General features: G+C 45.2%; 1 long non-coding RNA gene across 1 annotated transcript; it reads right to left on the bottom strand.

Annotated features, from left to right (window-relative positions):
• Positions 1 to 201: 201 nt before the first annotated feature.
• On the bottom strand, positions 202 to 8,015 carry LOC120638371. The gene is made up of 2 exons (XR_005660001.1): positions 7,706 to 8,015; positions 202 to 350 (listed from the first exon to the last, which is right to left on the bottom strand). It is a non-coding gene; the product is annotated as an uncharacterized LOC120638371 (long non-coding RNA).
• Between the last annotated feature and the right edge of the window lie 7,977 nt (positions 8,016 to 15,992).

The raw sequence follows: 15,992 nt of genomic DNA, 5'->3' as shown, positions 1-15,992 counted from the left end.
ATCATCTCTTACACTGGCATCCTGGGACCTTCCCTGCTGGGCAATGGTTGGCAACCCAGCTCCCTTTCAATCCCAACGAAACTCTCAGGGGATTTCACAGCATCTGTGAATCCTTGGCCTGGGAAAGATGGCAAGCCGCCATCACCTCCGGCCAAAAAGCCCCCTAACCCAACTTGAACAGATGTGAGCTTCTCTCCTGCATACTAGGCTGTGGCCAAACTTTATAAAAAGATGATTCCCAGCAGCCCATTTCTTGGGCCTCATTTACATGTAATGGCATGCCGGGGTTTTCAGCCATAGCAGCGCCATCTGTTGGCCAGATCCAGCTCTTCATGTCTCATCCTTCATTCCTGCAAGAAGCATAATAATAATAACAATAATAATGTTGGTATTTATTAAGCGCTTACTAGGTGCAGAGCACTGTTCTAAGCACTGGGGTAGATATAGGGTAATCGGGTTGTCCCACGTGGGGCTCACAGTCTTCATCCCCATTTTACAGATGAGGTAACTGAGGCCCAGAGAAGTTGACTTGCCCACAGTCACCCAGCTGCCAAGTGGCAGAGCTGGGATTCGAACCCATGACCTCTGACTCCCAAGCCCGTGCTCCTTCCACTGAGCCACACTGCTTCTCTAATAACAATAATGTTGGTATTTGTTAAGCACTTACTATGTGCAGAGCACTGTTCTAAGCACTGGGGTAGATACAGGGTAATCAGGTTGTCCCACGTGAGGCTCACAGTCAATCCCCATTTTACAGATGAGGTAAAAGAGAAGTGAAGTGACTTGCCCATAGTCACCCAGCTGCCAAGTGGCAGAGTGGGGATTCAAACACATGACCTCTGACTCCCAAGCCCGTGCTCTTTCCACTGCACTACGCTGTTTCTCTAATCCCAACTCCATATCGGTAGGTGTCACCCTCATCAGTTTTCTTTAATAAGTGATGTTCCAATCCCTCCCCTCATCCATCAAGAGATCCCTCCAATAGCCCAAGGAGTCCCCAGATCCTATGTTACCCAGATAACTCTGCCACTTGTCGGCTGTGTGACTGTGGGCAAGTCACTTAACTTCTCTGTGCCTCAGTTCCCTCATCTGTAAAATGGGGATTAAGACTGTGAGCCCCACGTGGGACAACCTAATTCCCCTGTGTCTACCCCAGCGCTTAGAACAGTGCTCGGCACATAGTAAGCGCTTAACAAATACCAACATTATTATTAAATAGAGCCAAATCTCAATCAATTGAATTCATCGATCACCTACTAGGTGCAGGCACACAGTAGAGTATGATATTGTGGCTCAGGGGAAAGAGCCCAGGCTTGGGAGTCAGAAGTCATGGGTTCGAATCCCAGCTCTGCCACTTGTCAACTATGTGACTGTGGGCAAGTCACTTAATTTCTCTGTGCCTCAGTTACCTCATTTGTAAAATGGGGATTGACTGTGAGCCTCTCATGGGACAACCCAATTACCCTGCATCTACCCCAGCGCTTAGAACAGTGCTCTGCACATAGTAAGTGCTTAACAAATACCAACATTATTATTTTTATTATTAATATTAGCATATTAGCATGGCTTAGTGGGAAGAGTACAGGCCTATGGAGTCAGAGTGTGGGCTATAATTCCAGCTCTGCTTTCTTCCTGCTGTGTGACCTTGGACAAGTCATTTAACTTCTCAGTGCTTCCATTTCTTCATCTGTAAAATGGGAATTCAATACCTGTTCTCCCTCCCACTTAGACTGGCAGCCCCATGTGGGACAGGGATTGTGTCTGACCTATTTATCTTGTATTTACTTCACCACTTAGTACAAGTGCTTTCCACACAGTAAGTTAATAATCACAATAGTACTTGCTAAGTGCATACTATGTGTCATGCACTGTTCTAAGTGCTGGTGTAGATACAAGCTAATCAGATTGGACACAGCCCTGTCTCACATGGGATTCACATTCTTATCTCCCTTTTACAGATGAGGCAACTGAGGCACAGAAAAGATAAGTGGCATGTCCAAGGTCACACAACAGACATATGGCAGAACCAGGATTAGAACCCAGGACCTAATTCCCAGGGCTGTCCTCTATACACTAAGTCTTGCTGCTTTTCAGATGCTTTGTTAAGTTCTTAACAAAGACCGTAATTATTATTATTAGGCATAGTCCCTGTCTTTGAGGAGCTTAAAATGTAGAAAGGGAAACATGAAAATATAATGTAGATGGGAGGAAGGAAAATGGGTATTTAGATGAGCGCTTAAGCAATAGCACATGTTCAAAAGTGAGAACATAAGGACACAGTTGGCACAAAGTGCCAGGGAGGTAATTGGCAGGGATAAAACCTGTGAAGAGGAAAAATTAATCAGGAAAGATCTCAGGAAGAGATGTGATCTTAAAATAATAATGGTATTTGTTAAGCACTACTATGTGCCGAGCACTGTTTGAAGCACTGATGAGAGCTTTGAAGATGGGGGGAGCTGTGGTCCAGCAGATATGAAGAGGAGGGAATGCAAGGCTGGAGAAGGGTGTGATCAAGGGGTTAGAAGTGGAAGAGATGAGAGCAAGGTACAGTGAGTAGGTTAGTCAAAAGTTTAGAGTAACAAAGAGAACAAACAGGGGCACAGTGGGATTAGAGTGAGACAAGTGGGTTAAGATTGAGAAGCAGCATAGTCTAATGAGAAGCAGTGTGGCCTATTAAGAAGATCACAGGCCTGGGAGTCAGAGGACCTGGGTTCTAATCCCAGCTCTGCCACTTGTCTACTGTGTGATTTGGGGCAAGCCAGATAACTTCTCTGTGCCTCAGTTACCTCTTCTGTAAAATGGGGATTAAGTCTGTGAGCCCTGTGTATCAGTCAGTTGTATTTATTGAGCACTTACTGGGTGCAAAACACTGTACTAAGTGCTTGGGAGAATACAATAAAACAATAAACAGACATACCCAGCCCACAGTGGATTTACAATCTAGAGGAGGAGACAGACATTAACATAAATAAAGAAGTTACAGATAAGAACATGAGTTCTGTGGGGCTGGGAGGGGGGATGAATAAAGGGGACAAGGACCATGTGGGACAAGGACTGTGTCCAACCCAATTAACTTCTATGTACCCAGGTGCTTAGTATAGTGCCTGGCAATATTAAGCACTTAAATACCATAAGAAAGGAGTGTGAAAGAAAAGAAAAAGTGGGAAAGAACGGAGTGAGTGCCTTAAAGCCAATGGTCAGGAGTTTTTGCTTGTTGCAGAGAAGAATAAGTAACCACTGAAGGCCTTCAGGAATGCGAAGACATGCAGAAAAAGATTTTGGGAAAATTATCCAGCAGCAGAGAAGAATAGTCTGGAGAGGGGAAAGACTGGAGTCAGGATGACCCGTGAGGAAGCTAATGCAGTAGTCAATCCAGGCTAGGCAAAGTATCTGAACCAGGATGGTGGCCTTTTGGGCAGAAAGAAAAGGACAGAGCCAGAAAACGTTGTCTTTCCCACTGCTAAAGCTTTGTCCCTCAGGCTCCCTAAGACTGGAACTCCCTCCCGCTTCATTCTGATAGAGCACCACTCTATCCCTCTTCAAAGTCCTTCTAAAATCACAAATCCTTCAAGAATCTTCTCTGATTAAGTCCTAGTTTCTCCCCTATTCACCCTCTCTTCTGCATCACCTATGCACTTGGCTCTGCACTCTTTTAAGTGCCTGATATTCACCCCACAAAAGCACTTTTGTACGTATCCTTAGACTGTGCCATCTCTCTTTCTGCAATTTATTTAATGTCTTTCTCTCCTGCTAGACACTAAGTTCCCTGAGGACAAAGATCATGTCTACCAGCTGAATTGCAATGCACTCTCCCAAGGGCTCAGTACAGTGCTCTGCACAGAGTAGGTTTCAATCAATATCAGGGACTGATTGGCTGCAGAGGAAAAAATGTCAAAATTTTGCAGCAGACTGAATAAGGTGATTGAAAAAAAATACCAAGTTTGCAGAGTTCAAAGATGGGAAGGATGGTGTTGTTTTCAACTGTGATGGGAAAGTTAGGTAGAGAACTGGATTTGGGAGAGAAGATGAGGAGTTCGATTTTAGACATATTGAGTTTGAGGTGCTAGTGGGACAATTCCTGTAAAGATGTCCTGGAGGCATGAGGAAATGTGAGGTTGCAGAGAAGAGAGGTCAGGGCTAGTGAGGAAGATTTGGGAATCATCTGCCTAGAGGTGATAATTAAAGCTGTGGGAGTGGATGAGTTCTCTAGGGAGTAGGTGTAAAGCGAGAAGACACAGGGACCCAAAAGAGAGCCTGGAGGGGATACCCACAGTTAGGAGTTGAGAAGTGGAGGAAGACCAGGCAAGTAGCATGAGTTAGTGAAAAGAACAGGGGCCTGGGAGTCAGAGGACCTAGGTTCTAATCCTGACTCCACCATTTGTCTGCTGTGTGATCTCGGGCAAATCACATAACTTTCCTGTACCTCAGTTACCTCATCTGGAAAATGGGGATTAAGACACCCCACACATCCAATCCGTCACCAAAACCTGCCAGTCTCACCTTCACAACATCGCCAAAATCTGCCCTTTCCTCTCCATCCAAACTGCTACCTTGCCGGTACAAGCTCTCATCCGGTACAAGCTCTCATAATAGCCTAACTTAATTATTGCATCATACTCCTGTCTAATCTCCCATCCTCCTGTCTCTCCTCGCTCTAGTCTATTCTTCATTCCGCTGCCCGGATTATCTTTCTACAGAAATGCTCTGGGCATGTCACTCCCCTCCTCAAAAACCTTCAGTGGTTGCCTATAGACCTTCACATGAAACAAAAACTCCTCACTTTTGGGTTCAAAACTCTCCATTACCTGGCCCCCTCCTACCTCACCTCCCTTCTCTCCTTCTACAGCCACCCCCTACACTCTGCTCCTCTGCTGCTAACTTCCTCTGCTGCTAATTTCCGCTGTCAACCCCTAGCCCACATCCTACCATTGACCCGGAATGCCCTCTCTCCTCACCTCTACCAAACTAACTCTTTTTCCCTCTTCAAAGCCCTACTGAGAGCTCACTTCTTCCAGGAGGCCTTCCCAGACTGAGTCCTTTTCCCTCTGCTCCTCCTCCCCTCCCCATTCCCCCTACTCTTTCCCTCTGTTCTTCCCCCTTCTCCTCTCCACAGCAATTGTGCATAATAATATATATTACTTATTACTCCATTTTATTAATGATGTGCATATATCTGATTCTATGGTATTGATTCCTGACCCCTTGCTTTGTTTTGTTGTCTGTCTCCCCCATTTAGACTGTGAGCCCGTTGTTGGGCAGGGATTGTCTCTATCTGTTGCTGAATTGTACATTCCAAGCGCTTAGTACAGTGCTCTGCACATAGTAAGAGCTCAATAAATACAATTGAATGAATGAATGAACATAGACTGTGTCTGACCTCATATATACACCCCAGGGCTCAATACAGTGCTTGGCATATAAGTTCTTAAAAAAGACTATTAGGAAAAGACAACTGAGCATGTTTGAAGGCAGAGGAGAAAGAGCCATCCAGAAAGTGTCCAATTAAAGATGGCAGTCAGGGAAGATAGAAGGGTAGGAGCAAATGATTTTAGAAAGTGAGAAGGGATGAAATCAGAGGCACCAGTAGGGGCTACGTTTTGAAAGCAGGCAGAAGTTCTCCTCTTGAGATATGGCTAAGAAAGATGAGAGAGTTTGAGAGGGTGACTTTGCAGAGTCCTATCTAAGCTTCAACTTAGGCAGTTTCCCCGCCATTGAAATTTCTAGCACCCTCAAGTCCCTGAAACCCAAAGGCACTTGGGTTTGAATCTTGTATAGGTTCCTTTGGTATCTCTATTATCGGTCTTGGGGATTGGGGTTGGACAGTGTGCTGTTGGAGCTGGTCAACTTGTAGATTGGTCCCAGAAGAGCTCAGGACCTTAGGGCTTTTCTGAAGCGGGGAGACCCTTCCAGTGCTGTTACCAGTGACTGCCTGAAAGCAGTTCCTCAAACATCTGGAGAGGATGCTGCTGAGCCAAGAGAACCATGTGTCGCTTCATGCTGGGCCCCTGAGCAGTTATTCCCCCCACTCATCCTCCACTTTTCCTGGCAACTGGGAAGGGATTACCATATGAAGAGTGAAAGATTCAGAGTCTTCTTGCTGGGAGCTGAAACCAAGTCACCCGCTCAGCTTTCCTGCATGGTGTCTCCATGGGAACTCCAAACCATTTCCCCTGTACACCTTTACTTAAAAAGTCCATGAGAGACTCTCATCCAGAAACAGTGAATTGGCTACAGATGTGCACCGCCTCCACTCATTCTCCCTCCCATTTCCCTAGCCCACAAGTGAGTTCCAGCCTCCTTTCAACTAGCCTCACTTGACCAGGCCTGGCCCTTCTTGTCCACCCTCCTCAGCTACTAAAATAATAATAATCTGTGGTATTTATTAAGCACTTATGTGCCAATCACTGTTCTAAGCACTGGGGTAGATACAAAGTAATCTATAGTCCCTGTCCCACACATCTCTCACAGTTTTAATCTACATTTTACAGATAAGGTAACTGAAGCACAGAGAAGTTAAGTGACTAGCCCAAGGCCACACAGCAGACATGTGGCAGAGTTGAGATTAGAACTCTCAACCTCTGACTTCCAGGCCCATGCTCTTTCCACGATTAGACTGTGAGCCCATCAAAGGGCAGGGACTGTCTCTATCTGTTACCGATTTGTACATTCCAAGCGCTTAGTACAGTGCTCTGCACATAGTAAGCACTCAATAAATACTATTGAATGAACTAGGTCATGCTGCATCTCCCTCCCTCCCCTCATTTGTTTCCTTCTTCTCCCCCTACTGCCTCTCCACTCACACTCAGACTTGGGCAGAGAAACCTGAAAAAGGTAGGTGGAGCAGGATGGACAGGGAAATCTTTCTCAGTCTGGAGTCCCCCTTAGCTATATTCCCTTAGGGAAGCAGTGTAGCCTGGTGAAAAGAGCACAGACCTGGTAGTTAAAGAACCTGGGTTCTAACCCCAGCTCTTTTTACCTTGTTGTGTGACTTCTCTATACTCTCTGTAGAAGCAGCTTCTCTATAGAAGCAGCGTGGTTCAGTGGAAAGAGCCTGAGCTTTGGAGTCAGAGCTCATGGGTTCGACTCCCCGGCTCTGCCACTTGTCAGCTGTGTTACTGTGGGCAAGTCACTTAATTTCTCTGTGCCTCAGTTACCTCACCTGTAAAATGGGGATTAACTATGAGCCTCACATGGGACAACCTGATTACCCTGTATCTACCCCGGTGCTTAGAACAGTGCTCTGCACATAGTAAGCGCTTAACAAATACCAACATTATTATTATACTCAGTTCCCCCACCAGCAAAATGGATATTCAATGGCTGTTCTCTCTCCTAAGCCTGATTATCTTGCATTATTATATAACATAAAATAATAATTGTGGTACTTGTTAAGCACTTACTATGTGCCTAGCACCATTCTAAGACCTGGGGAAGATACAAGTTAAGCAGGTTGGAAACAGTCCCTGCCCGACATGGGGCTCACACTCAATCCCCCTTTTACAGATAACTGAGGCCCAGAGAAATAAAGTGACTTACCTAAGGTCACACAGCATACATGTAGTGGTGTCAGAATTAGAACCCAGCTCCTTCTGACTCCCAGGCCCATGCTCTATCCACTAAGCCATGCTGTTTCATCCCCCCATTTCCTCCCCCACCTTTCTTAGGCCTCCCCAACTCTAATTTGACCCTGGACTAAGGAACTCACCTCGCCTTCAGCTGATGTCGAAATGTCCACCAGGGCGAAGAGAAGTGATGCTTCTCTGGAGCAGACCACCTACGTCTTCTGAAAATTCCTCAAACCACCATACTGGCATTATCCAACTGGCTGTCCTAGCAGGGGGTCAGTCCCTTCCCCGTGTCCATCCCAGGGGGATGGGCTGGGCTTGGTCTGAGAATCAGACTGCAAATTTCCACCCCCAACTCAGGTCAGCAGGGGTCAGTTCCCTCCTCCTCCTCCCTGGGACCTCAGCCCTTCACATGATCCCATATGTTAAAAAAGGGACCAAGATGTTCCTGAAACTCCTTAAAGGGTAGGATATGACAATGAGAGACCAAAGAGAGACAGCCAATCAAAGCAATAAATCCCCTCTCACTCCCCAACAGCTGTAGCCCAATTAAACTCAACAGTTCACAGGTGTTCACGGTAATGACGTTCACACAAAAAGCGCAGTTCCTTTAGGGCTCTTTAAAAAAAAATTTAGAGCTCTTTAAATTTTATACACCAACAACATCAAACCCAGCGAGGAAATAATAAAGAACGGAAAGGAGATGTGGTAGGCGAAAGGCACGTGCGTGGGCGTACTCCCACACTCACACAACAAACATCCTCCCCTCCTGGCCCCCACTGGGGGAGACCACCATCATCCTCCCAAAGGATCTCCTGTCCACATATTTGGGACCCCCCCGGTTCAGCCATCCAGACCTGATGACAACCCTGGATGTGAGTCTGGGCGTTTCCTGATCGTCCCCTTGCCAGGCCCCTTTGGTGTTTCCTGGATGAGCTCTGAGACCAGCATTCAGTAAAGTTATTCCATAGCATAGATACCGGGTGGAGGCGATCCCTGCCCAAACCCACTGATCTGAAATTTAGAGAGAACTGTAAATGAATTTATTGAGCACCTACTAAGCACTTGGGAAAATACAACAGAAGCCTAAGATACATTCCTTGTTGACAAGATGCTTATCACTTAATGGATTGATGAGCAGGGTTTGAAAGCAAGTCTGTGGGGATTAATTCCTCCCTACCCCCATCCCCCAACACCCTTATCAAGCCATGTGTATATATTTTTATATATTTAAACACATATACACACATATTTACACATATATAATATATACATATTTACAGAGTTGTACTTTCTATTTGAAGACACTACTGATGGTGAAGTTCACTTTTGAGAGCATCTGTGGCCAAAGAAGCCAAATGCGGATCCACACTCCCAGCCACAGAGCTGCTCAGAGAACTCTAAGGAGGAAGTGATGATAAATCTCTCACAAGGAACAATAGATGATCCTCGGTCCTGAGACTTCAGGACCAAGAATCTGGACAAAGGGATTGATCTTAGTGAATTCTGCAGCACATTCCTTCACTGACAAATGCAACGAGCAAGCAGAAAGGCAGGGGTGCAGGAAAGTGCACTGGTAGTTTCCACCCAGCTACAGGAAAGCCTAGAACTGGTATCCTGGTCTCCTTTTCTCAGAGCAGGACACGTTCCACTGAACTAACAGCAGGGCATGGGAGGAAAGGTATCCTTGGGGACAATGCTCTGAGCTAGGAATCCAGGCACTACAACTGACTTTCCGTGTGATCATAAGCAAATCACTAATCACTCTGATTCTAGGTTTGCTCAGTATTATTATTATATTTGTTAAGCACTTGTGATGTGTTGTGCACTGTTCTAAGCACTGGGATAGATACAACTTAATCAAGTCCGATACAGTCCCTCTCCCATGTGGGGCTCACAGTTTAGGTACATTGGTTATAAAAGTCTGGTCCCTTCTCTGTCCCACAGATCTGTTGTCAAACCTGGATTATTCAAAGCTTGATTATCCAGCGTATAGATATCAAGCCTCTTCCTGTTGAACTCTTTAAGCAGGTAAAGGAAGAGAAAGTGAAACTCAAACCAGGCATTTTGATCCTTGTTAGCAGTTCTGATGAGGGAAGAGATTGAAACTACCAACTAAACTGAGGATTTTAAAATTATCAGAGAATGACCCCCACCACCCCAGAAAATTGAGAATTGGCTTTAATACCTGGAAGCTCTCTAGAATAAAGGCATCACCTTCAGATTCTGTTTACTAAAGTTTACTGCTTTAGCTGGAGCTCCAGGTTGGGACTGCACTGAAGCTAGAGTGGTGCCCGGTAAGGATGGGGGAAAGGACTCAGCCTGCCCAGCAGAGAGAGATGGACTGGAATCCCCTCTCCCAGCCCCACAGCACTTATGTACATATCTGTAACTTATTTATTTATATTAATGTCTGTCTCCCACTCTAGACTGTAAGCTTTTTGGGGGCAGGGAATGTGCATGTTATACTGTACTCTCCCATGTACTTAGTTCAGCGCTCTGCACAAGGTAAGTGCTCAGTAAATGCCATTGACTAACTCTGCACACAGTAAGAGCCCAATCTGTCTCCCTCTCCCATCCTTCTAGACTGTCAGCTATTAGCAAGGCACATATCTACCAACTCTGATATGTTGTACTCTGTCAAGCACTCAATACAGTGCTCTGCATCCATCCAAACTGCTATCCCATTAATCCAATCACTTATCCTATCCTGCCTTATCATAGTCTCTTGCTGACCTCCCATCCTTTTGTCTTTCCTAACTCCAGTCCACATTTCACTCTGCTGCCTTGATCATCTTTCTACAAAAATGTTCAGGACATATCACCCCCCTCCTCAAAAATCTCCAGTGGTTGCCTATCCACCTCTGTATCCAACAAAAACTCCTCACCATCAGCTTTAAAGCACTCAATCACCTCGACCCATTCTGCCTCACCTTCCTACTCTCCTACTACAACCCAGCCCAAACACTTCACTCCTCTAATGCTAACCTTTTTGCTGCACCTCAATCTAATCTATCTCACCACCAACCTCTTGAAAACATCCTGCCTGTGGTCTGGAATGCTCTCCCTCCTCATATCAGACAGACAATTACTTTTCCCCCACCCGCACTTCATGTACTTATTGAAAGCACATCTCCTCCAAGAGGCCTTCCCTAAACCCTCTTTTCCTTTTCTTCAACTCCCTTCTGTGTCTCCCTAACTTGCTTCCTTTATTCTTGCCCTCTCCAATCCCCACAGCACTTATGTGTGTATGTGTAACATTTATTTATATTAATGTCTGTCTCCCACTCTAGCCTGTAAGCTTGTCATGGGCAGGGAATGTGTATTTATATTGTACTCTTCCACATACTCAGTACAGTGCTTAGCACACAGTAAGTGCTCAATAAGTACAATTGACTGACTGACTCTGGACACAATAAGAGCTCAATAAATATGACTGTTTGAATCCCCACAGCAGGGGAAGAAATCAAGCATGAGCTCCTGGTGAGAGACGGTAGCCTACTGCCAGGATCTTGGAGATTTAGTAGGAAAAAAAAAAAGCAGGAGCAATTCAAAAGTCCCAAGCCTCAGTTTCTGCAGAGGGCCGAAGATGGGGAGGGAAGGAGCAGTTAAAACCACTGATTCACCTCAAAGTGCAAGATGTTGGTTGGAGGGGAGGTTGAGGAGGAGAGAAGGTACCAGGGCTCTCATAGGGTTCTGTCCTTATCTATATACTCAAGACAGATTGCTAAATGACCTTAGCATCCCACAAATCAAAGAGACTTCAAGAGACCATCTAATTCAGCCCACTGTCTCCAAGAAGATGCATGCATGTCCTTTTCTCCCACTCCCTTCTGTGTCGCCCTGACTTGATCCCTTTGTTCATCACCCCTCCCAGCCCCACTTATATACATAGCTGTAATTTATTTATTTATATTAATGTATGTCTTCCCCTCTAGACTGTAAGCTTGTTGTGGGCAGGGAATGTCTCCATTTATTGTTATACTGTACTCTCCCAAGAGCTTAGTACAGTGCTCTGCATAGAGTAAGTGCTCAATAAATTTGATTGAATGAATGAATTTCCCCCAAGAAAAATCCTAAAGATTCAGGTCCTCAGATTGACCAGATTCCTCAGCTCAGGGTTCCCTTATTAACCATTTAAGGGATTTTGCTCTGGCATAAAGATTCTCCATATCAGACTCTGGGGCCCAGGAAGCTGAGCCACCGCATAAATCTCTCACAGATCCTAGATGACCGACTACAGAGAGCAGAATGCCCAGTGCCCAGCAGGCAATTCCTGATGTCTGAGATTGACTGAGTAGAGTGACTGGCTATGAGCATGTCTATGACCTGCAAAGCTATGAAAGGGGCCTATACAATATCAGAGCAAAAAAAGATCCCCTTTTACTCCAGGCTATCTCCGGTACCTCCAGTCAGCAACCCATTTCCATTGCTTCACACTTGTCCCTGGCTTCTGAACATCCTGTCATCACCACATTTATTAAATACGAACTATGTGTTAAGGACTGGACTAAGTCCTGGGGTGGATCCGTGGCGACCAGACACAGTCACTGATCCACCCAGGGCCCACAATCTAAAAAGCATAAAATTAAATACATGCCTAAAACCCCTGGTTCTCTATGTTTCTCTGAGCCGGAATCAATAATGTTAAACCATTCTCGGTTACTTAGTCATCCAGGGAGACCTTAGCTGGGCTTCTGTTTCCTCTCCTGCTGCATAATAACAATAATAACGTTTAAGTGCTCACTGCACTAAGTGCTCGGGTCCACACGGGCAAATCAGATTGGACACAATCTCTGTCTCACATGGGGTTTACAGTCTTAATCCACATTTTACAACTGAAGTAACTGAGGCAAAGAGAAATGAAGTGACTTGCTAAGGTCAAAGAGCAGACAAGTGGCAGAGATTACAGTCCAGATCCTTCTGACTCCCAAGCCCATGCTCTATCTACTAGACCACACTGCTTCACTCTGAAAAATGAATCTTAAAGGATTGGGTCCGTGGGCTGGGCCAGATTCATGCGGAGGCTTCAGCGACTGCAGCCCAGAGCCTTAGGCTAAGGAGTGGAGACTCTCCAAAACTGGATTACAGTACTCGTTGGGGGTTTCTCAGCACTGAAAACCCAAAGGAAATTCATCCAGCAACTGTTCTGAGGTAAGCAGGCTATTCTGAATTAAAGCTATATTATATCTGTTGAAGAATGAAAATAACTACAGAATGGCTTTATATTAATTAAAAGGTAAGTTTAATATAGGGATAATAGCCCCGATGCCAGAATTGTGATCATTTTGTCTTAAATTAGGAAAAATATTGTGTATACTGGGGCTCCACAAAATCTAATAGCTTCAGGCTTATGGGGGAGTTAATCTAGCCTTGGGACTGGGGAGGGAGCACCCTGCTTTCCCGTTTTTCAGTAGATTCTTGCTTGCCTTTAGCCTGATCTATTTTAACCACCATTTACTATCTCTCAAGGCCCTGCTCATTTACATGCCTGCTTTGGGTTGAGACAAACTGCTTATGCAGGCAGAGTAGGTCTGTGAAGTCAGCCTCTCTCTAGCCCTGTGAACTCGTCGGCCTATTCCGGCTCATTACCGAACCCCGCAGAGCCGAGCTCCCAAAGCAGCTACGACTTTGTCACCCCCTCCCCCTCCAAACCTGGGAGAGCTTTCCGCGAAGTGAGCCTGGCTTGGAGCACGAGGCCTGTTGGCTCCCAAAAATCCCAGGCGGAACTCCAGCAAAACCACCGGGCTTTGTTCCCCAACCCCAGCATTGGGCAACAGAGTCTGGCCCCCCATCCCCCTCCCCACCATCCACGTCCCCGAGGGGGTTGGAGGGAGAGGATGAGAGCAGTTTGGTAGCTGCCTCTGCTGTTCTTCCTGCAATCCAGAACAAGCTCTGGAGGTTCAGCAGAAATACAGAGACTCACAAGCCAACACCCAGTTTTTCCCTCGCTAACTGTGCCCACCCCATCTCCCAGGGAAGCACAGAGAAGGGCCAGGTGTCTTATGAGGGATGAAGAGATGATGTGAAGGTTGCCCAAGAGACTTCAAAGAGCCGCTCAAACCAGAAATGTCCTCCACTAACATCATCTGAACACCATAGTTGGTGTGGGAGAAGGCAGAGCAAGGATGGAGGGGGAGGAAGAGGAAAGATTGCAGTAGGAGATGGGGATGGTGAGCCTAGAATGGGAGAACACTCAGGAATCCTTGAGGCTGTAGCATTGCCCAGGAGCAGGAGCCTGGAACAGATGATTCCCTTGGGATTCATTCCAGCTCTCTGATATTGGTAACTAGACCAAATAGCTTGGGTTAAAGCCCCTTTTTGCCTGGCAACCTATATTACGCATGCTGTGAAATGACAGTCTGTGGAAAAAAGTGTTTTTTCAGCCAAATTTTTCAGGTAGCACATAAAAGAAGAAATGCCCACATCTGAACCACAAAGCAGCTTCATCTCGAAGGTAGTGAAACCGCTCATTCTTAGTATCTTAAATATAGGTCATTACGCATAAATGGGTTTTAAGCACAACTCTTACCTTGAAGGAGTTTGCAATCATCATTAGTAGTATTTATGAGGAGGAGAAATAATAATTAAAATTATGGTATTTTTTCAGCACTTACTATGGGTCAAGCACTGTTCTAAGTACTGGGGTAGATACAGGTTAATCAGGTCAGATACAGTTCCTGTCCCACACGGGGGTCACCATTTTTGTAGGAGGGAGAACAGGTATTGAATCCACATTTTACGAGATGTTCTTCCCCTTGACTCTATTTATTGCCATTGTTCTTGTCTGTCCGTCTCCCCCGATTAGACTGTAAGCCCGTCAAACGGCAGGGACTGTCTCTATCTGTTGCCGACTTGTTCATCCCAAGCGCTTAGTACAGTGCTCTGCACAGAGTAAGTGCTCAATAAATACTATTGAATAAATAAATAAATACTATTGAATTTTACAGTTGAGGAAACTGAAACACAGAGAAGTTAAGTGACTTGCCCAAAGTCATACAACAAGCACAGGGCAGAGCTGGGATTAGATCCTAAATCCTCTGACTCCCAGGCCCGTGCTCTTTCCCCTAAACCACACTCCTTCCCATAGTAGACATATGCATTGAATAGGACAGTACTTGACCATCAAGAAATCAACCAATAAAGCACCTATTAACATATGGATCCAGAAATGAGGGACCTTTGGGTCTCAGAGGAGCACAGTTATGCTAGGAAGGGGCTGGCTTCGTCGGGGAAATCTTCCTGGTAGAGGTGGATTTTTGAGGTAAGTTCTAAAAGTGGGACTGACCTCAGGCAAGGCACCAGAGGACTGCAAAAGCAGCAGACGCACTGGTAAGGAATTGGGATTTAAGTGGCAACTCTCGATGTTAGTCCCTGCTTAGCAGTCAGGGTTGAGTCCCTGCAAAAACACCACTCCCTACAGGGGTTAGGAACTCAAGGTGATGCATGTGCTAAACTAGAGACATTTGGAAGAGGCCAACCAGTGGCTCCCTTAAAAATCTTCCCCTGCCTTCTTCAGAAGCATTTCCAGGAAAGCAACAGGACAGAACACTTGAAATGGAAAGTCACTGTAAACAAGGCCTGAAACTCAGCACCATCTAAAAGAATTATTAATTTTTTTTTAAATCACACACTCTCCTTTTCTTAGTTTCGTTTATAGTTAACACAAATAGCTTAAACACGTAGATTTGAGATCAAAACAGAATTGCGGGCTAAAGAGCATCTGTTCTATAGGAGTGTGCAGTACGCACAGAGATAATTTTAGATGAATGTGTTATAAACAAGATCTGTAGAACCTCACAATGTGTTGAGTTTTGAAAACTTACAATTTAAAATGTATAAATTGTTTAGAATATTTAACATCTAGTTGTGAAGCAATCACCCAAGTAACCTTAGTTTTCAGGGAGAAGGTGGTTTGCATTCAAATCAACTGCATGGAGACATTCTTCCCCCTTGAATTTATTAAATATAAATATAATCCTGTGAAACACACACCAGCTGCTCTTGACCATTTATTGTGATGAAGGAACGGCATCTAGGAAAAACATTTGGTAACCACTGTGCAACAAATAACATTTTTCAGCTACTATGGGTTTTTAATTTTTCCCCCTCTAGTTCCAAGGAGCAGAATGATTAGTGGAGCCCATTCCAGCCATGGAAATTAGCATGGGACCAGGGCCTAAAGAAACTAGACTAAGCCTAAAAGAAAACCAGGCTAACAGTAAATTAGGCTGCTAATAAAAATTAGAACTAAAGGATAAAAGATGTCCTTTTTTAGACTCCTGGGACTTGCATCTCTCTGTCCATCAGCCCAAAGTATATTTAGGAGTGGAAAGGGCTGGGTGAACCCTGAAAGCTGTCTATTTTCACATGTAGACAATCCCTCCTTGAACATCCTCCCATTTTGTGCCACTTCACACAGATGCT

This window comes from Ornithorhynchus anatinus, chromosome 4, assembly GCF_004115215.2.
Source record: "Ornithorhynchus anatinus isolate Pmale09 chromosome 4, mOrnAna1.pri.v4, whole genome shotgun sequence".
NCBI lineage: Eukaryota > Metazoa > Chordata > Mammalia > Monotremata > Ornithorhynchidae > Ornithorhynchus > Ornithorhynchus anatinus.
The sequence above is the reverse complement of the archived record's forward strand: the minus strand, read 5'-3'. Positions and strand labels throughout refer to the sequence as shown.